At 43.8% G+C, this 12044-nt stretch overlaps 1 pseudogene; it reads right to left on the minus strand.

The window, feature by feature from the left end:
• Positions 1-11587, minus strand: part of LOC136577077 (protein ELFN1-like) — a 34395-nt pseudogene extending 22808 nt beyond the window's left edge.
• Between the last annotated feature and the right edge of the window lie 457 nt (positions 11588-12044).

Here is a 12044-nt window from a genome sequence, read left to right on the forward strand (position 1 = left end):
GTAAAATAATGGGCACATGGACCGCATACATATTGTGAAAGACATCTGTTTTTTGCAAATGCAACACATTTTTATGCTACTCTTTGTTGGATTTCCAATACCCTTATAAGCCTCCAGCACACCAGCAATGAATTAACATGGATAGTACTAGAGATGAGCGAGTATACTCGCTAAGGCACATTACTCGAGCGAGTAGTGCCTTAGCCGAGTATCTCCTCGCTCGTCTCTAAAGATTCGGGGGCTGGCGCCGGTGACAGGTGAGTTGCGGCGGGGAGCAGGGGGGAGCGGGGGTGAGAGAGAGAGAGATCTCCCCTTCGTTCCTCCCCGCTCTCCCCCACCGGCCCCTGAATCTTTAGAGACGAGCGGGGAGATACTCTGCTAAGGCACTACTCGCTCAAGTAATGTGCCTTAGCGAGTATACTCGCTCATCTCTAGATAGTACACATCCACATTAGAGCCTATGGTGCTAAGCAGATTGACATTTTGTACTGATGTACTACTATTCCTGTCCGGATCACAGGCAAGCAATAGGACATGCAAATCAATGTCTACATACTGTGTCCGTTGTGAGTTGTGCCTGAGCCTCTTGGACACAACTTGCACACATGAGAAGTGGGCACCCAGCCATATTCTATGTACTATCTATCCAAGCTAGAGTGAGAGGACCTGTTCTGATTAGTAGTGGACCGGAGAAAGTACTTGGCAGCATTACATGTAGGCTAGATCCACACTTGCATAAAAAAATCTTGTCCATGTTACATTCAGAAAAAAATGATGTTTTGCCATCAGTATGCGGTTTGCGTATCCATTTTTTTTACTTCCGTATGTCATCCGTTTTTCATGTCCACAAAAATAAAACTTGAAACAGGCCCAATTCTCTATTTCTGCATCTCGTAAGAAAAAAGGAGGGCAGATGGACTGAATCTAAATGCTGTCCGTTTTTATTTCTTTCCAATCTCTGAATGAGCAAGTCTCGTCCACAAATCACATTAGAATACTGCGTGTCTTGGGTTTTTTCTTGCAATCTATGTGTCAGTGTAAAACTAAAACTGATGAGTCTCTTGCCAAATTAATTGATAAGGGCTGTGTGACATCTGAGTCTAGTCCATTTTTTACTCAAATAGCACACAGACAGAAAAATGCTAGTGTGCCAGAGGACATAGGCTGCTGAACAAATGGCATCAGAAGGGGTGGACTTGGCTAACATAAGTTGGCGGGGAGGTGGGTAAGAAGTGGGTAAGAGATTGTTATAGCCAATAACCCAGACCAGGAGGATTATGTTAATTTTCCTATGAGGCCTCCACCTCTGCCATTTATCTTCTGACAACCAATTTGAGACATAACAAACTTTATAATATCATTATAATAGCCATGCCTGAATGGGGAAAGCAAAAACTAATATTAAATGTGCTATCATTAAATGGGTTGTCTGGTCTAAAAGAACACTTTCAAATAGCTTAGTTGCAAATTCTGCATTCCATTTCCTCATTCAAGGCTTTCATCTACTAGCCAGAGTGGCTACAAAGATAGTCATACACTTTGGCATACCCAGTTTTGTCAGCCTCAGGGCTTATTCACACGAGCGTATATCGGCTGCTGTTTTCACGGCTGGCCGATGTACACTACCATCTGATGCATTGGATTCCAATGCATCAGATCACACAGCGTAAAATCGCCCGGCCAGCCAATATAGCGCCGGGCAGCAAAGATAGTCCTGGAACTATCTTCCCGGCCAGAATTGGTTGGCCGCTTCATAGGCTCCAATAGGTGCCAATGACAGCGGCCAGAGAAGGGAGTTGGGAGGGAGTTTAGTAGTGTGACTCCTCCTCTCTTCTTTTCTCCGGCTGTTTGCAATGGGAGTGAACGGGGTGGGGGCGTTGCTAAGCTCCGCCTCATCCCCTCCAATTGCTGGCTGCAGACAAGAGACAGGAAGGCCCACATCCCATCACCTCCCACTGCAAACAGCCAGAGAGGAGGAGAAAGCCAGAGAGTCGGCGAGGGGGAGGGAAGGAGGAGACGGCTTAGCAGAGCTAAACAGTCTCCCCCTGCCTAATGGCATGGCGGCCTCGGTGTATATGTGATGGGCCATTGCTGACTGAGTGGATGCACAAATGTTAGATTTGTGTGCCTGTTCACACATTTTTACAGTGCCTGAGGGAGCTTGTAAAAACGCCTGCCGCCATGTAAAAGGGACCTCACCTTGACCTAGCCGCACAATTGAAGGGAGGTTTTGTAGGTAAAATGTACAGAACAGGCTGTAGGCTATTGCAAAATGCTAAAAATTGTCTAGTCTATATATTAAAAGAAAAAATTTTGCATAGTATTTAATGGCTCACTCAGACGAGTGTTTTTTTCTTTTTTTGCATGCCTATTGGGGCTAAACAAATGTGCTCCACTGATGTGCAAAAAGTGTGTGACCAAAGCTCCATTCTATTTTTTACATGTGTGTGGAGCGGCTGTGCTTGTAAAAGTGCAGCTGCTCCACAAAGATCCCCTCATCACTGAACACTGTGACAGCACTGTCACAGTGTTCAGCGATGAGAGGACTGCAGTGGGGATGAAAGAATCCCCTGTCACAGCTGTGGCAGAGGAGTGCGATACCATTCCATTGCTTTCAATGGAGCCAGCACTGCTGCCGCCCCATTGACAGCAATGGGATGAAGGCAACTCCTGTAGTGATGATTTTCGGGGAAAGGCTTGAAATATAAGCCCTTCCCTGAAAATCATCCCTAGCTATAGAAAAAATGTTTTTACTCACCTAGAAGCGCTGAATTCAATAAATGGCTGTGCGCTGCCTCTGATTGATTACAGCGCTCAGCCAATGAGAAGCAGCACTTTTTGGAGGCAGGGATTTCACAATACCTGGACACCAGAATACAGAAGAAGACTGTTGGGGAAATGGAGAAGAGACAGACAGCGCTTCTAGGTGAGATAACTTTTTTTTTTCTACAGCTAGGGATGATTTTGGGGTAGGGCTTATATTTCAAGCCAGTGAACGGACAAACTTTCATTCGCTGCACATATGAAACGTTGCCCGTTCACACGTTTTCCGCTCATGCAGGGTTTTTTTTTGTGCACATAGACGCGCAAAAAAACACTCGTCTGAATGAGGCCTAAGAGGGCCAATTACTACAGCATTCACACTTACACACTCACTTATGTATGCTTTATGTTGCTTTTATCTGTAATACTCCTGCTCCTCCTCTGCTTGGAAAGTGTAGGTACTCTTTAAGAAGAGGGGGATAGGGCCTACAAACATGGGCCTTCCTCTTCAAGTTTTAGAGTACAAGAGCCTCATAGCAAATACAGGAGCTAGCAGAGCATTGGGAACAATGTCTCCTATTTTTCCGAGTGTAAAGTTAGAGGGATCTTTTTTCCCCCCAGATATCACACTGTGATTAAATACGGGAAGGACGGAATGACTAGAGAGGACAGTGGGTGGAATTTTCCATTACCGTTAAATAGAGCAGTGAATCTCTTTCGAAAACCATGGTACTGGTTTCAAATAATACCGAGAACTTTCTATCAAATCCTCCAATGGTCCATTCACTTCTAAATAAAACTAATTTTTAGACCAACGCTTCGCGGTATTCAATATGCTCATTTTCGGTTTAAGTGTTTCCAAGACAACCATCTATATCTCAATGCTTTCTTCTTTGAGGCGCTGCAAATGTTAAAGAAACAGTAAAAAAGAATAACCGAACCTCGATTGTGTTACAGCTAAGTAATTTTAAATATCCTAAAGCACTGATATTTCTGGGCCACCAGAGGTGACGAACATGGGTCGTGATGAAGCCTGTTTGCGCCTTAATGAACAACTAATTTTTTTGTTTTTTCATTGGGGCATTTCTAGAGAAATAACTCTAAGGGCTTAGTCACATGGGCGTTTTTAAGCACAATTTTTTGTGCGCAAAACTGATGTGAACAAAAAAATCGCTTGACCGAGGCCGGCGTAACGGCTGAAAAAAATGCTGCTAGCAAAGTTTATCAGTCCAAAGGGCTCGGTCACACGGGTGTTTTTACACTCAAAAAGAGCGCTGCCCGCTATCCTCTGCCACAGCTGAATTGAATTCATGAATGGGTGAGTGCTGCCTCTGATTGGCTGAGCGCTGTGACCAATCAGAGGCAGCCCATTCAGCAGGCGGGGATTTTAAATTCCCGCCTGCTGAATACTACTGAAAGTTCCTGAGCAGAGACGGGTGGACGCGGCTGAGCCCCGGCAGCTGCAAAAAGGTGAGAATATATATTTTTATTTTTTACATTTTTTTTGGATGCTTTTCAGGGAAGGGCTTATATTTGAAGCCCTTCCCCGAAAATTTATACAGCAATTGCCGGCAGCCCATTGCTTTCAATGGAGCCAGCTGTATTGCTGGCTCCATTAAATTCAATGGGAGAACATTGTTCTCCTCTGCCACAGCTGTCACAGCTGTGGCAGAGGAGAACGATCTTTCGTATATGTTCTCAATGGGGTCGGCGCCATAGAGTGCACATAAACGAACACCGATTTGCGCAGAACGTAGTTACATGCGTTCTGCAAATTGTTGTGTCATATAATTTGCGGCCCATCCGCATAAAAAACGGACATGTGACCAGTCCCATTGCAAAGCATTGGGTATATATAGATGCAGATCGCACACATGTGACTAAGCCCTAAGAATTAATTTTTCAGTCCACATAGCCATACAAGGGCTTGTTTTTTTAATGTCATCATTTTTGGGTACATATAATGTATTGTATAACCTTTATAAAAAAAAATTAGTGGTATTGGGGAAAAAATAAATTCTGCTATTTGTTTTTTGGATTTTATTTTCTGGCGTTCAATGTGCAAAATAAATAATCTGATGATAACATTTTCTGGGTGATACCATGTTTATATAGCTTTTTACGTTTTGCTATTTTTGTACACAAAAAAACACTTTTTCCATCGATGGAGCTCTATGAGGGCTTGTTTTTTGGGAATGAACTCTAGTCCTTATCCAATTTTTGGGAACATATTACATTTTGATTACTTTTTATTCTATTCTCAACAAAATCTGCAATTCTGGCATGTTTTTTATTTTTTACCGCCATTCACTGTGCAGTATAAATAATAAATTAAATCTGAAGACCAGTATGATTATATCAATATCAAATTTATATAGTTGGGGTTTTTCATGCTTTTTCTTTTTTTTTTAAGTATTTTTTTTTTTATTGCTGCATTGAAAGACCCCTAGCATTTTTCTTTTTCTGTCAATCGTGCACTAAAAGGGTTTTTTTTTCAGGGGGGGGGGGGGGGGTTAATTGTTCTTTTTAATGGTACCATTAGTTGATCAATGCAACATTTTGGTCAATTCTATTTTGTTTTTTGTAAGACGAATTAGCCTTTTGCGCCACATTTATTGTATTTTTTTTCATGGCGTCCACCGTGTGGGTTAAATAATGTACTAACTTTTTTCTTTGGGTTTTTACAAATGCAGTGATACCACGTGTGATTTTTTTTTTCTTATTTATATTGTTAAGAGGGAAAGGTAGGGTTTTGATGTGTTTATTTATTTATACTTTAACTTTTTATTTTTGTCCCACTGGGGGACTTGAATATCACCATATTTTAGCATTCTTCTAATACACTATTATATTTCTTTACAACAGTGTGTTACAAACCCTATGAAGCTCAGCCAGAGGCTGAGCCCCAAAGGCCACCATAGCTGGAAGACTCGGAGGCCATATTCAAGCCTTCAGGTACCATAGCAACCCATTGGGACCCCGCGATCACATTACAGGGGTCCAATGGGCGAGAGAGGAAACCTGCTCCCTGTCAGCGTTTTACATGCCACAGGTCTCACTGACAGTGGCATGTAAAAGGTTAAACATTGGCTCCGTGGTTTCTTCAGTCCCCGCTGTTAGAGCAGCTGCCATGCTGTTATCCGACAGCCGAGCACCTGTTCCTTCCTGGCATAAGTCAACAATTTGCAATAAGATGTATATTATAATTCCCTTATAGGGAAAACAAAATTGGGTTTTCTAAACTAGACAAACCCTTTAACTCCTTAATGACTGCCCATACGTCTTTTTACGACAGCCATTTAGGGGCTTTATTCTGATGCATTGACTTTTGACGGAACTGCATCAGAAGCTTGTCGTGGGTCTCCATGCCAGGGAGGAGCGGGTGCTCGGCTGTCAGATAACAGATAACGAATCCCTGGTGTTTAACTTTTTACATGCCGCTTTCCATTGAAGGGAATGTTGACTTATGCAGACAAATAAACGATGAGAGAAATTTATCCATTGAAGGGAATGAGGCTGAGCTGCCATACCAGACACAACCTGTGGACCGCTGTGGTGCTGTTTTAAAAGAAGTAGGCAGCCATGCATTTCTAATCCTATACAACCCTGTAAAAGGTAGAACATGTTCCCATGGCATAGTTTTGCTGCAGATTTGATACAAAATTCTCTCCAGTTACATGGCAAATTCACATTCCATTACTTTTAATGGGAATCTGTGCCATGGTTTATGCTTTGTGGATTGTTTTTGCAAGCGTATCTCAAGTCTTCAAAAAGGAAGTGACATGCTACTTCTTGATCCCCGGGGTGAGCAAGGGTGAGCGGGGGGAGGGGAGAAAGATCTCCCCCCCCCCCCCCCCCCCATTCCCTCCGCTCTCCCGGCCGCCCCCCGCCGGCACCCAAATCTTTGCGGACCCGAAAAGGACGATACTCGCTCGAGTATTTGTCCTTACTGAGTATGCTTGCTCATCTCTAATCACCGCCCATACATAGTATGCTGATAGAGGACATGCTGATAGTGCACTCTTGCTAATAGGGGACCTGCACGGAATGTGACCACAGGTCCAGCACACATATAATACAATGCAATTACATATAATCACAAGTTTATAATCCTTATAATTAATCAAATATGTTGCTGAAACAAAGAGATGGTTAAAGCAATTTTAAAAGCAACACACTACAAATAAGGAACTCCACTGCCCAAGGAGGTTCCACCTTCTTACAAGGGTTGCAGTAATTTTGGCAAAAGAGTCTGCTACCTACCAGAAAGATTGATAAAAAAGCCCTATGGAAAAACCCAGCCAGAGTTTCATAGATGTACACTATCCTACCATAAGTATTTGGACTCCCCAATCAGTAGAATGGATTGTGTCTTATTAGCATGTCCCATGTCCTAAACCATGCTAGGTAAGATGCAGATCCTTGGAGGGGTCAGCCATAGTTTGTGATGAGAATTGCACTTTACTGCCACTGTACACGAGCCGTCCATCAGGAAGCATAATGCATTGGCTTGTCTACAGTGGTGGAAGGAGAGTCATCATTCGAGCAATGGAAGAGTGTTTTATGGAGTGACTAGCTTACCCGTCGCGCGTTGCTGCGAAGACAGACAGACATACATTCGTTTTTATATATCTAGATAACAACCAATCACAGCGCAGCTTTTTTAGGTTACCTCAGTGGTATAATATATAACAACCAATCACAGCACAGCTTTCATGTTACCTCAGCTTTATAATATATAACACCCAATCACAGCGCAGCTTTCATGTTACCTCAGCTTTATAATATATAACACCCAATCACAGCGCAGCTTATATGTTACCTCAGCAGTATAAAATATAACAACCAATCACAGTGCAGCTTTCATGTTACGTCAGCAGTAAGAGAAATAACAACCAATCACAGCGCAACTTTTATTCTGCCTCAGCAATATAAAAAATAGCAACGAATCACAGTGCAACATTGATTTTACCTCAGCAGTATAATATATAGCAACCAATCACAGCACAGCTTTTATTTTACCTCAGCATTCTCAATATCCAGGAATTGTCTTGTGATACGTTCGGCGGATGCATCATTTTGTAGTTGAACACGCATCCCGTTACTCGTAATGCCTTTTGCTTTTGTGCTTAAGATGGAAATCAAACGATCTTTGTCTGGGGGGCATAACTGTCGACGACGCTTGCACGCGCGCCACCTATCGTTGGATAGTTGTACTATGCCAGTAATCTTCCCAGGAGTGTACTCAACAACTTCCCATTAACTTTTCCTATTTATGACATAATCAATGCTCGTGCCAAATTTCGAGTTTCTATTACATTGGGAAGCGAGAGAATTCGATTCCGTACGTAAAATTTGGGCGCTACTTCTTTTGCGCATAGAATTGAATAATCGAGTTGGGACCCATTAGCTTTTCCTATTTATGACATAATCAATGCTCGTGCCAAATTTTAAGTTTCTATGACACTGGGAAGCGAGAAAATTACATTCCGCACGTAAAATTTCGACGCTAATTCTTTGGCGCATAGAATTGAATAATGGAGTTGGGACCCATTAGCTTTTCCTATTTATGACATAATCAATGCTCCTGCCAAATTTCACGTTTCTATTACATTGGGAAGCGAGAGAATTCGATTCCGTACGTAAAATTTGGACGCTAATTCTTTGGCGCATAGAATTGAATAATCGAGTTGGGACCGATTAGCATTTCCTATTTATGACATATTCAATGCCCGTGCCAAATTTCATGTTTCTATGACATTGGGAAGTGAGAAAATTAGATTCCGTACGTAAAATTCTTTGGTGTTTACAATTGAATAATCGAGTTGGGACCCATTAGCTTTTCCTATTTATGACATAATCAATGCTAGTGCCAAATTTCAAGTTTCTATGACATTGGAAAGTGAGAAAATAACATTCCGTACGTAAAATTTGGACGCTAATTCTTTTGCGCATAATATTGAATAATCGAGTTGGGACCCATTAGCTTTTCCTATTTATGACATAATCAATGTTCCTGCCAAATTTCATGTTTCTACGACATTGACAAGTCAGAGAATTAGTGGCAATGATGGAACCGAACGATCTACGTGGGGGGGTCGTAACTGTCGACGACGCACGCATGCGCGCCATTTATCGTAGCATAAATGTACTATGCCTATAATCTTCCCAGGAGTGTACTCAACAACTTCCCAAAGTTTCATGGCGATCGGATGAATGGTGTAGTACCGCATAAAGGACAAACAGACAGACACACAGACAGACACACAGACAGACACACAGACAGACACACAGACAGACACACAGACAGACACACAGACAGACACACAGACAGACACACAGACAGACACACAGACAGACACACAGACAGACACACATTCAATTTTATATATCTAGATGAATCACGTTATTCCACCCTCACATTAGATGGAACGTACCTGGCTATGGAGGATGCTGGGGACACCTTTTACCTGATTGCGTTCTGCCAACAGGTAAGTACTGCGGAAGTTCCATTATGGTCTGGGGATGATTTACGTGGCATGGTCTCAGTCCGTTGGTTATAGTGACAAGATCCATGAACATGCAGGTGTACCCTGACATTCTACACAATAATGTGCTGCTGACAATGTGGTAATACTCTGGGAATGGTCGGCCATACTTCCAACAAGACAATGTGCCTTGTCACAGATCCAACACTGTTTTACATTGGTTTGGGAATATGGATGTGTAGTGAGCGGGGATCAGTTTGGGGAATATGGATGTGTAGTGAGCGGGGATCAGTTTGGGGAATATGGATGTGTAGTGAGCGGGGATCAGTTTGGGGAATATGGATGTGTAGTGAGCGGGGATCAGTTTGGGGAATATGGATGTGTAGTGAGCGGGGATCAGTTTGGGGAATATGGATGTGTAGTGAGCGGGGATCAGTTTGGGGAATATGGATGTGTAGTGAGCGGGGATCAGTTTGGGGAATATGGATGTGTAGTGAGCGGGGATCAGTTTGGGGAATATGGGTGTGTAGTGAGCGGGGATCAGTTTGGGGAATATGGGTGTGTAGTGAGCGGGGATCAGTTTGGGGAATATGGGTGTGTAGTGAGCGGGGATCAGTTTGGGGAATATGGGTGTGTAGTGAGCGGGGATCAGTTTGGGGAATATGGGTGTGTAGTGAGCGGGGATCAGTTTGGGGAATATGGGTGTGTAGTGAGCGGGGATCAGTTTGGGGAATATGGGTGTGTAGTGAGCGGGGATCAGTTTGGGGAATATGGGTGTGTAGTGAGCGGGGATCAGTTTGGGGAATATGGGTGTGTAGTGAGCGGGGATCAGTTTGGGGAATATGGGTGTGTAGTGAGCGGGGATCAGTTTGGGGAATATGGAGGTGTAGTGAGCGGGGATCAGTTTGGGGAATATGGAGGTGTAGTGAGCGGGGATCAGTTTGGGGAATATGGAGGTGTAGTGAGCGGGGATCAGTTTGGGGAATATGGATGTGTAGTGAGCGGGGATCAGTTTGGGGAATATGGATGTGTAGTGAGCGGGGATCAGTTTGGGGAATATGGATGTGTAGTGAGCGGGGATCAGTTTGGGGAATATGGATGTGTAGTGAGCGGGGATCAGTTTGGGGAATATGGATGTGTAGTGAGCGGGGATCAGTTTGGGGAATATGGATGTGTAGTGAGCGGGGATCAGTTTGGGGAATATGGATGTGTAGTGAGCGGGGATCAGTTTGGGGAATATGGGTGTGTAGTGAGCGGGGATCAGTTTGGGGAATATGGGTGTGTAGTGAGCGGGGATCAGTTTGGGGAATATGGGTGTGTAGTGAGCGGGGATCAGTTTGGGGAATATGGGTGTGTAGTGAGCGGGGATCAGTTTGGGGAATATGGGTGTGTAGTGAGCGGGGATCAGTTTGGGGAATATGGGTGTGTAGTGAGCGGGGATCAGTTTGGGGAATATGGGTGTGTAGTGAGCGGGGATCAGTTTGGGGAATATGGGTGTGTAGTGAGCGGGGATCAGTTTGGGGAATATGGGTGTGTAGTGAGCGGGGATCAGTTTGGGGAATATGGATGTGTAGTGAGCGGGGATCAGTTTGGGGAATATGGATGTGTAGTGAGCGGGGATCAGTTTGGGGAATATGGAGGTGTAGTGAGCGGGGATCAGTTTGGGGAATATGGAGGTGTAGTGAGCGGGGATCAGTTTGGGGAATATGGAGGTGTAGTGAGCGGGGATCAGTTTGGGGAATATGGAGGTGTAGTGAGCGGGGATCAGTTTGGGGAATATGGATGTGTAGTGAGCGGGGATCAGTTTGGGGAATATGGATGTGTAGTGAGCGGGGATCAGTTTGCGTTCACGGTAGCTTTAAATTCTAATGCCTAACCGCTCTGCGAAATAGGGTGAAAGGGTTTGAATAAGGCGTGATGATGGCTGTAGTTTGCGACGTCAGTCTGCAGCCAGCCAGAGTGACGGGCAGCTGAGTAGCTGCACCCACACAGGGTCATGCTACAAAGTGTTTCATTGTTGAGGTTTGTAGTCCCTTACCCTGGAGGATGGTGTAGCATGTGGCATAGTGCAGAAGGAACTCCAGGAGTCAGGGTAAGGGTGAAAAAGGTAAAACTCACTTTTTTTGAAACTTCAGATGAAATACGGTTACATTGAAAGTAGTCCAATTACTGTCCACAAGCATCCGGAGTTGGGTGACTGGAGAGACCGTCCTCAGCCCAATGCATTGTATCTAACAGTGAAGATACTGTTCTCTATATCATGCATTTCATCTGGCACTTTCTTTCAGACGTGGGGAAAGGATGTCTCTGTCTTCCTATCCAATTTTCTTTCTCTATCTTTTGTTACTTCTGCTAACCTTTCTTAGGCTTTTCGGCACCCTTCCTTCTCACTGCATTAATAACTAAACTCTTTCTCTCTCTGTCTTCTCTTCTCAATAACATTTCCTCTAGCCTGAACTTTCTAGAACGGGGAGGAGCCATTTATAGCCTCTAGGTCCTCCCTGAGCATAGAGCTCTGGGGCTAGACAAGAGCCTAGTCTACCCACTAATTGGGACTTGTTAATCCCCCAGTCATCAAATCCATTCCAGCTCCCATATAATTAAAGTGGTATACACACATTTTCATAAAGCTATAAACATCTATATATATAAAGACGAAAGCCCTCACTCACTCACTCACTCACTCACTGACTGACTCGCCAAAAGTTCTCCAACTTCCCGATGTCGTAGAAACATGAAATTTGGCACAAGCATAGATTATCTCCAAAATAGGAAAAGTAATTGGGTCCCAAC

The sequence above is a fragment of the Eleutherodactylus coqui genome, chromosome 8 (genome assembly GCF_035609145.1).
Source record: "Eleutherodactylus coqui strain aEleCoq1 chromosome 8, aEleCoq1.hap1, whole genome shotgun sequence".
Lineage (NCBI taxonomy): Eukaryota > Metazoa > Chordata > Amphibia > Anura > Eleutherodactylidae > Eleutherodactylus > Eleutherodactylus coqui.